The 21190-nt window shown below is 36.7% G+C and overlaps 1 pseudogene; it reads right to left on the minus strand.

The window, feature by feature from the left end:
• Positions 1-2591: 2591 nt before the first annotated feature.
• Positions 2592-7707, minus strand: LOC140522840 (ADP/ATP translocase 3-like; annotated as a pseudogene).
• Between the last annotated feature and the right edge of the window lie 13483 nt (positions 7708-21190).

Genomic DNA, 21190 nt, shown 5'->3' on the forward strand with positions numbered 1-21190 from the left:
AAAAAGGGGGGAGATGAGAAAGAAACATGAAGCTTACTCTCATCGCATTTGACTCAAGGAAGGAATAAAATGCACACTCATTTTAGTATGAAAACCTATTTGACAATACAAGAAAGTGGGGGAGAAGGGGATAAGCAGGGTGGAGGGGATGATGGAAAGGAGGGCAATGGGAGGAGGGACAAGGTCAAAAGAGAGAAAAAGAAGAAAAGGGGGGCAGAATAGGATGGAGGGAAATATAGTTACTCTTACACAACATGACTATTATGGAAGCCATTTGCAAAACTACACATATACAGTCTATATTGAATTGCTTGCCTTTCAAAAAGAATGGATGGGGAGGGAGGGATGAAGAGAAGCCAGAACTCAAAGTTTTAGAAACAACTGACTGTTGAGTATTGTTCTTGCTTAAAACTAGAAAATAAGAAATACAGGTAATGAGATATAACAATTTATCTTGCCCTACAGGACAAAAGACAAGATGGGGATAAGGGAAGGGAGGGATGTTAGAAGGGAGGGCAGATTGGTGATAGGGGTAATTAGAATGCTCAATATTTTGGGGTGGAGAGAGGGGAGAAATTGAAAGAAAATTTAGAACTCAAAATTTTATGGAAATGAATGTTGAAAACTTAAAAAAAGAAATTAATAAAAAATATGAGAAAAAAAAGAAATCCCTTGCAAAATCCACCTGGCCCTGGCGATTTTGTTCTAGGGAGCTCATTGTTGGCTTGTTCAATTTATTTTTCTAAGATGGGGTTGTTTAAGTATTCAACTTCCTCTTCTGTTAATCTGGGCAATTTTTTTTTATATTTTTTTTAAATAATCAACCATCTCATTTAGATTGCCAAATTTATGGGCATGAAGTTGGGCAAAGCAATTTCTAATCATTGGTTTAATTTCCTCCTCACTGGAGGTGAGTTCACCCCTTTCATTTTTGAATCGAAAATTTGGTTTTCTTCTTTCTTTTTTTAATCAAATTGACCAAAGTATTATCAATTTTATTGTTTTTTTTTTATAAAACCAACTATTGCTTTTATTTATTAGTTCAATGGTTTTCTTAATTTCAATTTTACTAATCTCTTCTTTAGTTTTCAGTATTTCTAATTTGGTATTTACTTGGGGACTTTCAATTTGTTCCTTTCGGGCTTTTTCAGCTGTATGCCCCATTTATTGATCTCCTCTTTCTCTATTTTATTCATTCGGGCATTCAAAAATGTAAAGTTTCCCCTACGAACTGCTTTTGCAGTGTCCCAGAAGATTTGGTAGATTGTCTCATTATTGTTATTCTTTTGAATGAAATTGTTGATTGTTTCTATGATTTATTGTTTACCCCAATGGGACAAGTAGGTGGTGCAGTGGATAGAGAACCAGTGCAGGAGTCAGGAGGACCTGAGTTCAAATCTCACCTTAGATATTTGACACTCACTAAGCTTGGAGAAGTTACTTAAAACCCAATTGCCTCATCCTGGGTCATCTCCAGTCATCCTGATGATCATCTGGTCACTGGATTCAGTTGGCTATGGAGGAGAAGTGAGGTTGGTGACCTGCACAGCCCTCCCTCATTCAAAACAAAGTCAAGTGCAAGTCATGTCATTATTTCTCTGACGGCATGGTCTTCTGTGGCAACAAAGAATGAATACATACTGTTGTTTAACCTACTCCTTCTTTAGGATTAGGTTATTTAGTTTCCAAATAATTTTTGGTCTATCTTTCCATAGTCTTTTATTACATATGATTTTTATTGCATTATGATCTGAGAAGGATGCATTGACTATCTCTGTCTTTCTTCACTGGATTGTCAGGTTTTTATGCCCTAGTACATGATCAGTTTTTGTAAATGTGCCATGTACTGCTGAGAAAAAGGTATATTCCTTTCTATTGCCATTCAGTTTTCTCCAGAGATCCATCCTATCTACCTTATCCAGAGTTTTATTCACCTCCTTAATTTCTTTCTTGTTTATTTTAAGGTTAGATTTATCAAGCTCAGAGAGAGGGAGTTTGAGGTCTCGCACTAGTATAGTTTTGCTGTCTGTTTCTTCCTGTAGCTCCCTTAATTTCTCCTCTAAGAATATGCATGCTCTACCAATTGGAGCATATATGTTTAGTAATGACATTGCTCCATTTTCTTTTTTTTTTGGGAGTCTTCTGTGCATTCATTGTTTAACATCAGGGTGCCCAACACAGATCATCATAACTGCCAAGTAGTCTGCTGTGCAAAATAATATATATAGTGCTTAAGTACAAATGGGAGACATGATTTTTAAATAAATACTTAAACACAAATTTATGGTCCTACAAAACAGCATTTAAACTAGATGGTCTAACTTGATCTGCCTCCTTGGACCCACAGAAACTGTTATTTTCCCAAAAAACAGTATTCAATATACTGAATCATCATCAGTTCCACTGTGTGAATAATGGGTCACAATAAATGAGTCCCTTTTTCTAAGAGCTTTTTCTGGCTCCCCTACAAACATGATCTGGCCTAGATAAAAAAACAACAGGAATTTCTTGAAGGTCAGTGGTCCAAAATGCTAAGTATGGTTGAGTATTCTACATGATCTATATTCACTGGTTCCTTAGTTAGGATGTATTTAGATTACTTTCTTCAATTCATCATACAGGACAAGCATGAAAGCTCCACCCATGCCTCTAAGAACATTGAACCAGGCACTCTTGAAGAAAGCTTTGCCACAGTTATCTTTAGCAATCTTCTTCCAGCAGTCAATTGTCCCAATGTACATGATATCAGTTCCTTGGCACCCAGATTGCATCGTCATTTGCCGCCTTACTGTATCAAAGGCATAAGAGACCACACCTGCTGCAGCAGTCACTGCTTGTGCAATCATCCAGCTTATCACAATATGAGTGTTCTTGGGATCTGGGAGCATACTTTTTGCTGTATTATAGATGCCAAAGTAAACTGCTCTATAGGTGATGATACCCTGCACTGAGACATTGAAACCTTGATACAAGCCATGGATTCCATCAGATTTGATTTTCACAAGGCAGTCTCCCAGGTCTTTGAATTCCCTCTCAGTGCCAGATTTCCCAACATCAACTGCCAAGAAGGTTCTCGAAAATCCAAGGGGTAGACAAAGCAGAGAGTAGTGGCTTCAGCTGCACCACCAGAGGCAATATTGCCAGCAAAATACCTCCAAAACTGTGTGTGCTTGTCCACTCCTCCCAAAAACACCTGCTTATACTTATCCTTAAAGGCAAAGTTAAGGGCCTGGGTGGGAAAATATCTGATATCTGATCTAAGTTACCCTGCCAGAAGAAAAGCACCCCTTGTTCCTTTGGAATTTGGAGTATGCAATCCGCAATGCCTTTGTACTGCTTACCTGCAGCAATTTGTTTGCTTGAGTGCTGCACCTGCAATAGCAGCTCAATTCTCTTGATGGGGGCCACCAACCAGGAAGTCCTTGGGAAGGATATGGGCTGTTCTGATGTGGTTACCAAGGGGGAAGGTGTTGGAGTTGGAGAAAGAAAGTCGGATAAGAGTCGCTGATGCCTGCACACAGCTGCTTGCTATAGCTCAGATCTAAAGCTGCTTCGTTTTCTACAGTGCCTTTTAGCAAGATATAATTTCCTTCCTTATCTCTTGATTAGATCTATTTCTACTTTTGCTTTGTCTGAGAAGTTCTGTCCCTGCTTTTCTTACATCAGCTGAAGCACAATATGTTCTGCTCCAACCTTTTATCTTTACCCTGTGTGATTCCCCCTGTTTCAGATATGGTTCTTTTAAACAACATATTGTTGGATTATGGCTTTTAATCCATTCCACTTTCCATCTCTGTTTTATGGGAGAGTTCATTCCATTCATATTCACAGTCCTGATTACTGTCTGTGTCTTTCCCTCTATCCTCTTTCCCTCCGTTTCTGCTTTTAGTTCTCCCTTCTGCCTTCCCCTCAAAAATACTTGTAATTTTTTAGTTAAATTTTTATTTAATTTTTTACCATCACCTCCCACAGTCTTCCCTTCCTTCTTTTAACCCCCCCTCCCTTTTACTGCCCTTTACCCTTACTACTTCTTCTCTCCCTTTCAGCTTCCCCTCCCATTTCTTTCCCCCTTTCCCTCCTACTGCCTGTAGAGCTGGATAAATTTATATACTTAATTAAGTTTGTTGTTCACTCCTTGAACCAAATCAGATGAGAGTACTTCTCAAACAATGGTCATCTCCCTCCCCTCTTTCCCTCTACTGTAATATAATTTTGTACTTCTTCCTATGTTGTAATTTATCATTTTCTGCTTCCTCCCTTTCACATGTACTGTTACAATTCCTTTGCATGGTCAAATCACATTTTTATCAGCACATAATTTACTTCATACCCATTCCCTCTATCTCTGAATATCCCTTTTATATTTCATATTAGATACACAATTCTCTAGATTAACAAGTATCATTTTCCCTTATAGGGAGGTAAACAATTTGCCCAAATTGTTGTGTAACAAGTTTTCCTTTCCCTGTTTACCTTTTTATTCCTCTCTTGAGACCTGCATTTGAAGACAGAACTTGCTACTGAATTCTGGCCTTTTTATCAGGAAGGTCTGGAAATCCCTTATTTCATCGAATGTCCATCTCCTTGCCTGAAATGTTATGCTGAACTTTGCTGGGTGATTGATCCTTGGATGTAGTCCCAGCTTTTTTGCCTTGCAGAATATCATATTCCAATTCCTTCGATCTTTTAAGGTAGAAGCTTCAAGGTCCTGTGTGATCCAGACTGTAGCTCCTCAATATTTGAATCATTTCTTTCTAGCTGCTTGTAGTATTTTTGCCTTCACTGATACTTCTGGAATTTGGCAACAATAATCTCCCACTTCTCCAGGAAGTTAGAGGAGATGAGACAAAGTCAAATTACACCTTTTGCATAGAGAGATATGGATGTTTTGCTTTTTGATTCCTTTACATGCTATTTACATTCTCATGTTTTAATGAAACGTTTTGTTGCTGGGTTTTATGTGCCTCTGATAAGCCTAGAATGATTAATACATTATACAGGAGCTCAAATGTTGGATTAAATAGGAGACACACAGAAGCTATTATTATTCTACATGAAACCCATTATATTGAAATAGTTATTATTTTCTTTTAAGTTCCCAGACTTGCAAACCTCGGAATAACTGCCAGCTTAAGAACCTCTGATTAAATGAGAGTGGTGATCATAGATTTAGAGCTCTAAAGAATTTGAAAGGTTTCTAGTCCAGACCCCAAATTATACAAATGAAGAAATGAAAATACAAGTTAAGTAATAAGTGACAGAGGTAGAGTTGAAACCTATATCCTTTGACAATGCTTTTCTCAAACTACCAGAAAAACTTTTTTTTAATCCTCATCCACCATACCCTTTGACCCAGCAATATGGCTTCTAGGACAGTATCCCCAAGAGATCATAAAAATGGGAAAAGGTCTCACATGCACAAAAATATTTATAGCAGCACTCTTTGTGGTGGCCAAGAACTGGAAATCAAGGGGATGCCCATCAATTAGGGAATAGCTGAATAAGTTATGGTATATAAATATAATGGAATACCATTGTGCCATAAGAAATGGTGAACAGGAAGACTTCAGAGAGGCCTGGAAAGACTTACATGATCTGATGCTGAGTGAAAGGAGCAGAACCAGGAGAACTTTATGCATAGCAATGACCACAGTGTGCAAGAGTTTTTTTCTGGTAGACTTGGAAATTCATTGCAATGCAGGGACTTAAAAAAAAATTCCCAATGGCCTTTTAAGCTAAAATGCCTTCCACATCCAAAGAACTATGGAATTCAATCGCAGAAAGTAGCAGATCATTTTCTTTTGCATTACATTTTGGTTTGCTATATGATTTCTCTCATTCATTTCAATTCTTCTATGCAGCACAACTGTGGTGAAAATGTATTTAATAGGAATATATGTGCAGAACCTATGTAAAATTGTATGCCATCTTGAGGAGAGAGGAGGAAGGTAGGGGACAGGGAGGGAAAAATAAATCTAAATTGTATGGTAGTGATTGTGGAACACTGAAAATAAATAAAATTAATGAAAAATTTAAAAAAATCTTTGTACATGTTCTATGCATTTATTTTGTTTTGTTTTTATTAGCATCATTATCTATGATGAACCTTAGAAAATACCTGATTTTCTTATCCCAGTGAATATATGTATATACACATAAATGTGTGTATATATGTTCACAAATATCTATACATATCCATATATGTATGTGTATATGCATGTTCTTATGTGTGTGGATGTATGTGTGCATGTATACACATAACAATACAGATCAGCAGCTGTTTTGCAATTTCCTGTCTTTAGAGAGCTGTCCCAAGAAGTGAGAAGTTAAGTGACTTGTAGGTCAAAGTGAAACTTGAATTCAGGTTTTCTCTATTATAGGACAAACCTCTATCCACCCTGTCTTGATATCTCTTTGATGCTATAGTCACATAATGGGGTAGATAAAGTTATGAAAGGGAAGTAGAACCATTTTCAAGCATAGCTGGAGACAAACATGAGTTTTTAAAGTCCTAAGAGAAGCATTTTTGAAAAGCATTTTCAATTCTATATATAACTATATCATTTGAAGTAATCTGGATCTAACAACTGGTTACATGACTACATTTGAGGAAAAGACATTGAAAACAAAAGTTATAATATATTTCTAAAATTTTTCTGCCTTTGAAACACCAAAGGTTACTAACTTGCTAATTTATTTGAAAAGTTGGGAGAAATTCAGCTGGTGACATTTCAGTTAGCCAGGTGAGAAAAAAGGTTTTTCATGCATCATAGAATTCCCAGATGCTTTTTAAGTGCTTGGATGACTCAAATAGTTTGTTTACTTAAAGACCTTAATTTCATGGACTCAGCCTACTGTGAAGATAAGTGCTGTTTCATCCTTCTGACCTCCTATCTTTCCTCTGTCATAAGAGGTCTTAGGGGCAGACAAAGATGGGAGCTAATTCAACTAGTTACAAAAACATCACAAACCTATTATCACTAAATCCTCTCTAAGAGATGTGATTAGTAGCAAACCTAGAGAATCTCAATTGATGGTAACAGCCTGTAATATTTATTCTTTGTGTCTGTGCTCCACATCCCACCATACAGCACTCAGGCAACAAGGTCCCCTTCAGTTTATCCACATTTCTTAAGTAAATCTACCAATTTATTCTCCCCCAGATGTTTTTCCTTCTCCATGCTGAGCCAGTACCTCCATTGTGTGTGTATGTATGTATGTATAGATATATATGAATATATGTATATATACATATATACATACACACATGTATGTATATATCTAGATATATTTACACACACTCAAGTATATTTAATTATATAGTTTATATTTACTTATTTATAAATTATGTATTTGTTTGTGTGTGTGTGTGTGTGTGTGTGTGTGTGTGAGAGAGAGAGAGAGAGAGAAAGAGAGAGAGAGAGAGAGAGAGAGAGAGAGAGAGAGAGAGAAGAAATCTAGCCAGCTGGACCTTCCTGACTTACAGTGAATGTCAATCAATGGTAACTGCTTCTCTTTGAAACAGCCACCCTGAGGGTCCTGCCCTCCCATATTGATTTTTTTATTCTTTTTCTAATTACAGGAGCCATCCATTGAATACTTCTTAAAAAGCCCTATTCACTGAATGGGCATTACCTCACTCTAAGTGAGTACCTGAAGAGGCTTTAGCCTAAAAAGGACAGGGTCTGCCACTGCATCCTGGGCCATCCGCAGTAATCATGGTGAATATCTGGTTACTGGATCCAGATGGCTCTGAAGGAGAAAATGAGGCCAGTGAACTTGTACAGTCCTCCCTCATTCAAATCCAAGTCAACTGCAAGTCATGTCATCATTTAACTGATGACATGGTCCTCTTCAAAAACAAACACAATAACAATATATTTCTGTAAGTACTTTTGACTATTATAAATACCCAAATTAACTGCAAAGGATATATGAAAGATGTCACCTACATCCACAGAAAGAACTAATAAATAGAAGTATAGAATGATTTTACATATATGTGTGTATGTGTGTGTATATATGTATATGCATATACATATATATATAAACATATACATATGTATATGTGTGTGTAGTTTTGTTTACTGACAGTCATTTGTAGAGTGGAAAGAGGGTAAAAAAAGGAAAAAATTACTTGATAACTTTATTATATATTTTAAAAGAATAGAAAGTTGTACATAATTGATTTGCATTTTCATTTATAGCCCTCTTTTCATTACATTGTGCTATGGAAATGTCTTTACTCCAAAAATTAAAACTTCAATTAAAAGACTTAGAATGAAATAAAATAAACTGTTTTCATAGTATTATGTTGATAATTATACATAATATAAAACTTACAAAACAACAAAAACTAAAGATAAAATGAAATCATATTTTAGCCAGAGAATCAATAGGGATGCAATAGAATTTATTGAGCAGACCTGAACTTCAGGTAAATCACTTTGGCACCTGGGTGAAGGATGGATTAGGATGGAGAAACAAGATTGGGAGACCAATTAGGAGACAAGATGTGATTAAGGACTAAAAGATACTGTAGTTATGCAAATACAAAGGGATATGAGAAATGTGGAGGGGGAAATGATGAAATTTTACCACTGACTGGATAAATGGGGTAAAAGTACATTGGGTGATTGAAAGAATCATAGTGATCTTGGCAATAATAAGAAAACTTGGAAGAGGGATAGGATTGGGGGATGGGCAATGTAATAAGTTCTGTAATCTGTGCAATAAGTCTATCCCTGCTACTCCCATGCAATTTACTCTGTCCCACTCAAAAAAAAAAAAAAAAGAGGAGAGACTATTTAGTGTTCCAGAGTGCAAAGCATTCCCTCCAAGGTGCTCTTGCCAAACCACAGGGTGTGAGAGATGGGCATCATGAGGAGAATATGTTTACAAATTGACATAGATGCAATTCTTCTATAGTGCCCAGGAAGCACCTGGGAACCCACAAACACTGTAGAAGCTAATAAAACTGAGGGACTATTTCCAGCCCCAAAGGGAAGGAAAATGAGAACTTGAATAGTTATGAAAGAGGATTGTGGAATACGTGCAGATATGTTGGGGTTGGAGATAAGCCATGTGATAGGCTATCATGAAGTCTACGCTCTCACCCTCTGATTGTGGTTCATTATGTCCTCATTAGAATCAAGTCAGACTCCCCTTGAGATTGAGCCATGGCTTCCCAAGATGTCCTGGTTCCCTCTCTCAAGATCATTAATAGAGTATATGGAGTATAGACTAGATTTTTAAGTAAATGACCATTTGTGGAAAAATAGCAGTAAAAATTTGGACTAAATTTATTTAATTATATCAATAGGCTAAGAAAGACAAATATATTTAGAAATCTCCTGACTTACAAATATATGTAAAAACAAGAGATTTATATATACATACATATATATGCCTTGTTTTATAAGTTCATGTTCAAGTCCTTATTATCAAAACTTTGCTAGTGGAAATATTTTGTTCTTTAGTCTAATTTGGGTGTAAACAGTCCTAGGGCATAAAGGCGTTGAATTAGAATTTGATAATTCCTTTCAACAGCATGAGGTTCTACTAACATTTCATAAAAATACCCATGATCTCTGCAAAAATTGAGAGCATGTGAAAGTAAAAATGATTCATAAGTTGGCAATGCATACAAGGAGTGAGTTTCCACATGGAAGGGGTACCAAGTTAACAAGGTGTTTACACAAATCAAACACTTAGATCCACATAAAATAAATTGCAAAAAAAAATGAGATTTGTGAATGGTGCTAAAGTGAAAGACAAAGAAAACGTTTAGTACTAGGAGAGCCTCCAAACTGAACTCATTCAAACATTTTATGTTGACATAAACTGTTATTTATATCTTTTATTTATATGTCACCTACATTTTCCATTTCTGTATTTCCCTTCCAGAGAGCAATCCTTTTTTAATGGTTATTTATTTACTTTTAGTTTTCAATATTCATTTCCACAAAATTTTGAGTTCCAAATTTTTCCCCATCTCTCCCCTCCTCCAACCCCATAATGCCTTGCATTCTGATTACTCTTTCCCTCAATATGCCCTCCCTTCTATCACACCCTTCCTTTCCCTTATTCTTTTCTTCTTTCTTTTCTTGTAGGGCAAGATAGATTTCTATATCTCATTACCTGTATTTCTTATTTCCCAGTTGTATGCAAAAGCAATTCTCAACATTCGTTCCTAATACTTTGAATTCCAACTTCTTTCTCTTCCTCCCTCTTCACCCATCCCCATTGAGAAGGCAAGCAATTCGATGTAGGCTGTATATGTGTGGTTTTGCAAAAGACTTCCATAAAATTCATGTTGTGTAAGACTGACTATATTTCCCTCCATCCTATCCTGTCCCCCATTTATTCTATTCTCTCTTTTGACTATGTCCCTCCCCAAAAGTGTTCACTTCTAATTACTCCCTTCTCCCATTTTCCCTCCTTTCTATCAACCCCCTCACCCCACTTGTGCCCTTCTCCCCTACTTTCTAGTAGTGTAAGATATTTTCATACTAAGTTGAGTGAGCATGTCATTCTCTCCTCAAGCCAAATGTGAAGAGAGTAAGTTTCACTTTTTCCCTCTCACCTCCTCCTTTTCCTCCTCCATTGAAAAAAAAACTTCCTTTCCTCTTTAATAAGTGATAATTTGTCCCATTCCATTTCTCCCTTTCTCCCCCCAATATACTCCTCTCTCACCCCTTAATTTTATTATTATTTTTGTGTCATCCCTTCTTATTCAACTCACCCTGTGCTCTCTGACTATATGTGTGTGAATTTGTGTGTATGTGTCTATAATTCCTCCAACTACCCAAATATTGACGAAAGTCTCAAGAGTGTCAAATATTATTTTTGCATGTAGGAATGTAAACACTTCAACTTTAGAAAGTCCTTTATGATTTCTTTTTCCTGTTTACCTTTTCATGCTTCTCTTGAATCTTGTGTTTGAAAGTCAGATTTTCAATTCAGTTCTAGTGTTTTCATCAGGAATGCTTGAAAGTTCTCTATATCATGGAATGATCATTTTTTCCCCTGAAGCATTATACTCAGTTTTGCTGGGTAGGTAATCCTTGGCTTTAATCCTAGTTCCTTTGACTTCTGGAGTATCATATTCCAAGCCCTTTGGAATTTGGCTATAATATTTCTAGGAGTTCCTCTTTTCAGATCTCTTTCAGGTGTTGATGGTGGATTCTCTGAATATGTATTTTTCCCTCTGATTCTAGAATATCAGGGCAGTTTTCCTTGATAATTTCATAAAAGATGATATCTAGTCCCTTTTATTTGATCATGGCCTTCAGGTAGTTCTATTATTTTTAAATTGTCTCTCCTTGACTTATTTTCCAGGTCAGTTGTTTTTCCAATGAGATATTTCACATTGTCATCTATTTTTCCATTCTTTTAATTTTATTTTGTAATTTCTTGGTTTCTTGTAAAGTCATTAGCTTCCATCTGTTCCATTCTAATTTTTAAAGAACTGTTTTCTTCAATGAGCTTTTGGACCTCCTTTTCCATTTGGCTAATTCTGCTTTTTTCAGCATTGTTGTCCATATTTGCTTTTTTGACCTCTTTTGCCAGTTGAGTTAGCCTATCTTTAAAAGTGTAATTCGGTGTTTTTTTTGCATCTCCTTTAGCAAGCTGTTGACTCACTTTTCCTGATTTTCTTGCATCACTCTCTTTTCTCTTTCCAATTTTTCCTCCACCTCTCTTATTTGATTTTCAAAATTCTTTTTGAGCTCTTCCATGGCCATTGCATATTTATTTTGGAGGTTTTGGACTCAGCAACCTTGACTTTCTCTGATGTTATGCTTTGTTCTTCTTCATCTGAAAGGATGGAATAAAATCCCTGTTCACCAAGAAAGTAACCTTCTATAGTCTTATTTCTTCTCCCTGTTTTGGGCATTTTGCCAATCACTTACTTGACTTTTGAGTCTTTTGTCAAGAAGAGGGTATATTCTGGGGATCTGTAAGTTCTCAGTTCCTTCAAAGTGGCACATTCAGTGGAGAGGAGTTTACTCCTCTCCTGACCAGCACACTCTTCTCAGAGCAACCAAAAACTTTTCTGCCCAGAATATGCAATTAGAATTCCCTCACCGCCACCGCCTACAGCTCTACCACACCCCTCACTCCAGGACCAAGTTCAGGACTGAGATTCAAATCAGTGGCTCAGTTCCCCAGGGGATCTAGGTGGAGGCCTACAAAAATAAAAGGTGCTGCTGCAGTGTCTGCTGCCAGCTGTCCAGACTGTGCTCTCCTCTCCTGGGTGAAGCAGCCATCCCACAGACCTTTGAAGTTGTCTGTGGCATTTGTGGGTTGAACAGTCTGGGAACTGCTGCTCCACGTTGCTCCTTGAAATCTGTTCCAAGTCCTGTCCCTCTGGTCTGTGCTCACACTGGGCTATGCTCCATGCTGGACTGGGTTGCCCCAGACAGCAATCTTTCACAACAAAGAATTTAAAAGGGGAAAAAGATGTTTTCAAACAAAATATCCTTTTTTAAAAACATTTTTCTCATTTTAAATGCTATCCAAGCCTAGATAAAGAAAGATAAAATTTTTTTAAAGGTATTTTATTAGTTTTCCCTTACTCCAAGAAGATATATTCTTTCCTATTCATACGGTATACTCCATCTCTTGTCAGGAATCTGACATCCTCATATTCTAAACCATGCCTGAAAGTCCATCCCCATTCTCAAATAACAATTCCACCTTGTTTACTTTCAAAATCAAATTTTCTCTTCTGTATTTTTTGTGTATTTTTTCTGAGAGTCTTGCTGCTTCAGTTGGGCTAACTAGTTGGTCCTGTGAATGGCATTTGGTAAGGGGAACTAGTCACTTCCTCATAAGAGCCAACTCCCACATGGTGACTGTAAGGGCTAACTGGTAAGCACTTCTGTAAAATTCCTTATTTTAAATGTGTTGTACCCTCCTCACTATCACCACCATGAACAGTTCCACTGCATAATTGGTAAGGTCCAATTCCAATTCTTCAAAAATTATAAAGTCCTTTGACTAGTGGCCATACCTCATTATCAGCAGAATATTAGAGGTAAAAGGACAAAAACTTGAGGTCATTAAAATAACTTTGCACTTACCCAAAGACAAACCAACATGCTCTCATCTGCCTATTCAATTTTAGATCCTATTCACTGTCTATTTGCTTCATATTTGTAATACACAGGATGAGCTCTATAGGTTGTAGATAAAATTATGTAAAAAGTCTAATTAAAAGGCATTCTTTATCGACTTCTTTTATCCTATGTGGATGGTTAGTTCAAACTCTTTTAAGTGACTGTGAACTCCCTATGGAGGCTTTGCAGAATTCTAAAGCATGGTTGAATTGAATCAGCAAAATGCTATCCCTGATTTGCATGTGATCTCCTCTGTAACAATGGTGCATAACTTCAGAGAATATCCACCTCCCTATTTCTACTTCCACATATATATATGTATATATGTATGTGTGTGTATACATGTATATATGTATGTGTATATATGTATATGTGTGTATATATGTATATATACATACATATACATATGTATATATTTGTTCCAACTTCATAATCTGTCCATGTTTTCTAGTCCATATATGACTTTGATGATGCATTATGTCACTTGAATGATTGAATGAATGAACCATTTATTAAGCTCTAACTATATGTAAAGAAAGCACTGTGCTAAATGCTAGAGATATAGACAGAAAAGTATGACAGTCTTTGCTCTCAGGAAGCTCATATTATACAAGGGAGATAACATGTATGGAATGTATGCATATGTATATATACACACATACATGCATATGTGTGTATATGTGTATGCATTTGTGTGTGTGTGTAATTAATCAGAAGAATGCCAAACAAATTCATCTCGGTGGTTGATGTTTTGATATATACATGGGAAATAACTTGTTGAAGTTGAGAAATTTTAAAGATTGAATGTTGTTCTATTGAAACAGATGCTTTTTAAAAAAGCAAAACAGACAAAAATCACAGTGGGATTGGTGATCCTCTATTTACTTATTTATGCAGTAGTAAAGGTAATGTCTTGCTGTAGAAATATCACTTGTTTAAGTCTTGTCTGTTTTCTTGTAATATCTTGTAATATCCTTGAGGATATCCTCAACATATGTGTATGTGTATATGTACATGCATGTGCATGTGTACGTGTATAAGTATATGTATAGGAATATGTACGTATACACATTGTTGTCCTAAAAAATTTCATCTAGGTGGGGAAGTATGAATTTCATCAATATTACTGATAGACTTTTAGTCATCGTTTCATGTGCTATTGTGAATGAAGACCTTCTTTCTGCAGATGTGGTACATTCCCCTGATTCAGATACCTTAAAAATCAATTCCTCAAGGTTTTCTATATTAAGTCACCTCCAACACAAATCTCCTTGGCATATATTTGGTCTATTTTGGAAGGCTTTTTATTTTCATTTTTGTTTTTCTTAAATATCATTTTTCATGCCCTTAAGTTGACACTTTAAGGTTTCAGTATAAATATGGTACCTCCATTGTAACTGAAGATAAAAAGAGATTGTTATTTATAGATCTTATTTTTTATCTTTCACTGTTTGTTGTCCTTCCAGTTTTATCTTTAAATTATCTCAGAATGACTTGGATTACTTGTATCACTTGTCAAGTTGTCTTTAAGACTGTTTTGCTTTTTACTGCCTCTCACTCTTTTAGGAGTCAATTTCACTCATAATCTTTCAATATCGTCCTCTGTAAAACATTATGAATAAATTTATAATCTAAATAGATGTTGCCCTTGGCATCCACATTTTTTATCCTGTGAAGTGTTTTATGGCTAAGAAAAATCTCAGATTTATTTGACCTCAATTTAGAAAAATTGATTTCCTTCAGTTAAACTTTTATAAAAAATTATATCAATTGGTATCACTGTTTGTCCCATAGTTCAAATTCCATTTCCTAGTAATATGTTTAAGTAGATCATATTAGATTTGCTGTACCTTTTAAAAACAGCCTTTTCTCATTTTTTATTCTTGCTAGTTTTATGAGATTTTAACTTTGTCCTAATAAAGTGTTGGTCTGACATTGTCAGCAATGGTTTCCACATCAGCAATTAATTATTTCTCACTTGACAAAGAATCATTATGCTTGCAATGTCATCTGGTATGTGCCATGTCCACAACTTACCAATTATTTTCTTTTTTGTTGGTTTGTTTAAAATTGTCGTCTCCATTTTTTAATTGGCTTTTAAAAAAACTGAATATTCATTAAATTAGGCATTACTTCAAAATTATCCTGTTTCTCTGTTCTTCCTTCTGAACTGCCTTCTGTTCTCTAATTTTTTTAATTTATTTATTTATTTAACTTTTAACATTCATTTTCACAAAATTTTGGGTTCCAAATTTTCTCCCCATTTGTCCCCTCCCCCCACCCCCAAACACCAAGCATTATGATTGCCCCTATCACCAATCTCCCCTCTCTTCTAACATTCCTCCCTTCCCTTGTCCCCATCTTCTCTTTTGTCCTGTAGGGCCAGATAACTTTCTATACCCCATTGCCTGTTTTTCTGATTTCCTAGTAGCAAGAACAGTACTCGACAGTTGTTCCTAAAACTTTGACTTCCAAATTCTCTTCATCCCTCCCTCCCCACCCATTCCCTTTGGGAAGGCAAGCAATTCAATATAGGCCATATCTGTGTAGTTTTGCAAATGACTTCCATAATAGTTGTGTTCTGCAAGACTAACTATATTTCCCTCCATCCTATCCGGCCCCCCATTACTTCTATTCTCTCTTTTCATCCTGTCCCTCCCCAAGAGTGTTGACTTCAAATTGCTCCCTCCTCCCATTACCCTCCCTTCCCTCATCCCCCTCCCCCGCTTATTCCCTTCCCCTCCACTTTCCTGTATTGGAAGATAGGTTTTCATACCAAAATGAGTGTGCATTTTATTCCTTCCTTCAGTCGAATGTGATGCGAGTAAACTTCATGTTTTTCTCTCACCTCCCATCTTTTTCCCTCCACTAAAAAGTCTTATGCTTGCCTCTTTTATGAGAGATAATTTTCCCCATTCCATTTCTCCCTTTCTCCTCCCAATATATTTCTCTCTTATGGCTTAATTTCATTTTTTTAAGATATGATCCCATCCTATTCAATTCACTCTGTACTCTCTGTCTCTGTGTGTGCATGTGCATGTGTGTGTGTGTGTCTGTGTGTGTGTGTAACCCCACCCACTACCCAGATACTGAAAAGTTTCAAGAGTTACAAATATTGTCTTTCTGTGTAGGAATGTAAACAGTTCAACTTTAGTAAGTCCCTTATGACCTCTTTGCTGTTTACCTTTTCATGCTTCTCTTCATTCTTGTGTTTGAAAGTCAAATTTTCTTTTCAGCTCTGGTCTTTTCATCAAGAATGCTTGAAAGTCCCCAATTTCATTGAAACACCATTTTTCCCCCTGAAGTATTATACTCAGTTTTGCGGGGTAGGTGATTCTTGGTTTTAGTCCTAGTTCCTTTAACTTCTGGAATATCCTATTCCATGCCCTTCAATCCCTTAATGTAGAATCTGCTAGATCTTGTGTTATCCTGATTGTTTTCCCACAATACTTGAATTGTTTCTTTCTAGCTGCTTGCAATATTTTCTCCTTGACCTGGGAATTCTGGAATTTCACCACAATGTTCCTAGGAGTTTCTCTTTTTGGATCTCTTTCAGGCGGTGATCAGTGGATTCCTTGAATACTTATTTTGGCCTCTGGTTCTAGAATATCAGGGCAGCTTTCCTTGATAATTTCATGAAAGATGCTGTCTAGGCTCTTTTTTTGATCATGGCTTTCAAGTAGTCCCATAATTTTTAAATTGTCTCTCCTGAATCTATTTTCCAGGTCAGTTGTTTTTCCAATGAGATATTTCACATTCTCTTCCATTTTTTCATTCTTTTGGTTTTGTTTTGTGATTTCTTGGTTTCTCATCAAGTCATTAGCCTCCATCTGTTCCATTCTAATTTTGAAAGAACTCTTTTCTTCAGTGAGCTTTTGAACCTCCTTTTCCATTTGGCTAATTCTGCTTTTGAAAGCATTCTTCTCCTCACTAGCTCTTTTAACTTCTTTTGCCAATTGAGTTAACCTATTTTTCAAGGTGTTATTTTCTTTTTTTTTTTTTTTTTTTTCTTTTTTTTTTTTTTTATTTTTTCCTATTAATTTTTTTATTTTTTTTAATGTTTAACAATCACTGCCATACAATTGCGATTTTATCCCTCCCCACCCACCCCCCACTACCTCCCTCCCTCCCCACGACTGCATACAATTCTGTATAGATTCTACATAAACTTTCCTATTGAGTATATTTTCACTATCGTCATGCTGTGTAGTCAGACTAAGATAAATGAAAGAATCCGTATAGCAAATCAGAACATGATACACAAACAGATACACATACACAAACATGATCTGCTACATTATGTGAGTGACTTCCATATTTCTCTCTCTGAGTGTGGAAGGCTTTTTGCCTTGAGGTCCACCATTGGGATTTTTTTTTTTTTTTCAGAAGTTCTTGTGTTATTACAAAAATCTAAGTCTACCAGAAAAAACTCTCACACACTGTGGTTGTTGCTGTGCATAAAGTTCTCCTGGTTCTGCTCCTTTCACTCAGCATCAGGTCATATAAGTCCTTCCAGGCCTCTCTGAAGTCTTCTTGTTCATCATTTCTTATGGCACAATAGTACTCCATTACATTCATATACCATAATTTATTCAGCCATTCCCCAATTGATGGACATCCCCTTGACTTCCAGTTTTTGGCAACTACATAGAGTGCTGCTATAAATATTTTTGTACATGTGGGACCCTTTCCCATTTTTATGATCTCTTGGGGATATAGTCCTAGTAGCGATATTGCTGGGTCAAAGGGTATGCACATTTTTGTAGCCCTTTGGGCATAGTTCCAAATTGCTCTCCAGAATGGTTGGATGCGCTCACAGCTCCACCAACAATGAATTAGTGTTCCAACTCTCCCACATCCTCTCCAGCATTTATCATTTTCTTGTTCTGTCATGTTTGCCAATCTTATAGGTGTGATGTGGTACCTCAGAGTTGTTTTGATTTGCATCTCTCTAACCAATAGTGATTTAGAGCATTTTTTCATATGATTATAGATAGCTTTAATTTCTTCCTCTGAAAATTGCCTGTTCATATCCTTTGACCATTTATCAATTGGGGAATGACTTGTATGATTATACATTTGGGTCAGTTCTCTATATATTCTAGAAATGAGGCCTTTATCCCCGAGCTTAGCTGTAAAAATTTTTTCCCAATTTACTACATCCCTCCGGATTTTGGTTGCATTGGGTTTGGTTGTGCAAAAACTTCTCAGTTTAATGTACTCAAAGTTATCCATTTTGCATTTCATAATGCATTCTATCTCTTCTTTAGTAAAGAATTCTTCCCTTCTCCATAGATCTGATAAATACACTATTCCTTGCTTCTCCAGTTTATTCATGGTATCAATCTTTATACCTAAATCATGTACCCATTTGGACTTTATTCTTGTGTACGGTGTCAGGTATGGGTCTATGCCTAATTTCCGCCACACTGTTATCCAGTTTTCCCAGCAATTTTTGTCAAACAATGAGTTCTTATCCCAGAAGCTGGGGTCCTTGGGTTTATCAAACAGAAGGTTGCTATATTCCTTGCCTACTGCATCTTGAGTGCCAAGTCTATTCCACTTGTCTACCTCTCTGTTTCTTAGCCAATACCAAGTGGTTTTGATAATTGCTGCTTTATAGTACAGTTTAAGGTCTGGTAGCGCTAGGCCACCTTCCCAAGCATTTCTTTTCATTAGTCCCTTTGATATTCTGGACCTTTTGTTTTTCCAAATGAATTTTGATATTATTTTATCCAGCTCTAGAAAGTAATTGTCTGATAGTTTAATTGGTATGGCACTAAATAAGTATATTAATTTGGGTAGAATTGTCATTTTTATTATATTAGCACGGCCTACCCATGAGCAACTAATGTTTTTCCACTTACTTAAATCTGACTTTATTTGTGCAAAAAGTGTCTTGTAATTGTGTTCATATAGTCCCTGGGTTTGTTTTGGCAGGTAGACTCCTAAGTATTTTATACTGTCTACCCTAACTTTAAATGGGATTTCTCTTTCTATCTCTTGCTGTTGAACTTTGTTGCTAATATATAGGAATGCAGAGGATTTGTGTGGGTTTATTTTGTACCCTGCAACTTTGCCAAAGTTGTTTATTAATTCAAGTAATTTTTTACTTGAATCTCTGGGATTCTCTAGGTAAATCATCATATCATCTGCAAAGAGTGATAACTTAGTTTCTTCTTTGGCTATTCTAATTCCTTGAATATCTTTATCTTGTCTAATTGCTACAGCTAACATTTCTAGTACCATATTGAATAATAGTGGTGATAATGGACAACCTTGTTTCACCCCTGATCTTATTGGGAATGCATCTAGCTTATCCCCATTGCATATAATGCTTGCTGAAGGTTTTAGATAGATACTGCTTATTATTTTATGGAAAGTTCCCTTTATTCCTACGTTCTCCAATGTTTTTAGTAGGAATGGATGTTGTATTTTGTCAAAAGCTTTTTCTGCATCTATTGAGATAATCATGTGGTTTTTGTTAGCTTTGTTGTTGATGTGGTCGATAATGCTAATAGTTTTCCTAATATTGAACCAGCCCTGTAGTCCTGGTATGAATCCTACCTGATCATAATGTATTAATCTCGTGATTAGATGCTGTATTCGTTTTGCTAAAATCTTATTTAAAATTTTTGCATCTATATTCATTAGGGAAGGGTGTTATTTTCTTTAATATTTTTTTGGGTCTCCTTTAGCAAGGTGTTGACCTGCTTTTCATGTTTTTCTTGCATCTCTCTCATTTCTCTTCCCAGTTTCTCTTCCACATCTCTAACTTGATTTTCAAAATCCTTTTTGAGCTTTTCCATGGCCTGAACCCATGGGATATTTCTTTTGGATGTTTGGGATACAGAAGCCTTGATTTCTATGTCTTTCCCTGATGGTAAGCATTGTTCTTCCTCATCTGAAAGGAAGGGAGGAGACATCTGTTCACCAAGGAAGTAACCTTCTATGGTCTTATATTTTTTCCCTTTTCTGGGCATTTTCTCAGCCAGTGACTTGACTTCTGAGCTTCCCCTTCACACCCACATGGCCTCCAGATCTGCCCAGCCAGTGCTTGAGGTCTGAGATTCAAATGCTGCTTCCCAGCCTCAGGACTTTGGGCGGGGTGCAGGGCTACTATTCTGTGCGAGATTAAGTTCAGGTGCTCAGGTGGGGACAGAGCTGCCACACAGGGCTCAGTTCCCTCAGGGGGTTTATGTGGAGACCTTCAACAATGGATCCCAGCTCCTGCCTGCTTTGGGAGCCCCTGTCCACTGCTGCCTCCATTGCTGCCTCCCGAGAGGGCCTGAATTATAGGGAAACCCCACTCCCCTCTCAGCCACCCAAAATGACTCTCTCATTGACCTTTGTCACCTGTGGGTGGAGGGACCTGCGCGGCTGCTGGAGATTCTGTCCCTGAAGCCTGCTCAGATCTGCTCCTCTCAGTGACAGTGCTGCTTGGCCAAGGCAGGGCTGGGCTCTGCTCTGGGTCCAGTGAGCAACGGACCTTTCAGGTCAATTTTTCAGGTCTCTCTGGGACAGTAATCTCCACCACTTAATTGTTCTGTGGCTTCTGCTGCTCCAGAATTTGTTGGGAGTTCTTCTTTAGAGGTAATTTATGGGCTGTGGGTTTGGAGCTAGCATATGTGTGTCTTTCTACTCCACCATCTTGGCTCCTCCCTCCAATTATTTTCTTGAAGGAAGAATTCTTGATGTATAAATAAGAAATTTCTGCGTAGTGAATAAGCCTTTGGTCTCTCTCTTTTCCACAGCACAAAATAAAGAAAAGAAGAACAACAAGCATGTAAGATAAAAAACAAACAAAAGTTAAAGCATTGTAAATTGCTCTACAAACTTTTACCATTTGCTAATTGTTAATGGTTTGTTGGAAAGGACACTGGATTTAGAATTGGGAGACCTGAGTTCAGGCCCTCAGTTTCTCACTATTTTATATGATTATAGAAAAAGCACTTCACCTCTATGAGTATCAGCTTCCTCATCTAGAAATTAGGAATACTAATCCTTATACTACCTCACTCAAAGAGTAGTGAGGAAAATACCTTGTGAGCTGTGGTTTACAAATGTCA

The sequence above is a fragment of the Notamacropus eugenii genome, chromosome 2 (genome assembly GCF_028372415.1).
Source record: "Notamacropus eugenii isolate mMacEug1 chromosome 2, mMacEug1.pri_v2, whole genome shotgun sequence".
In the NCBI taxonomy this organism is placed as follows: domain Eukaryota; kingdom Metazoa; phylum Chordata; class Mammalia; order Diprotodontia; family Macropodidae; genus Notamacropus; species Notamacropus eugenii.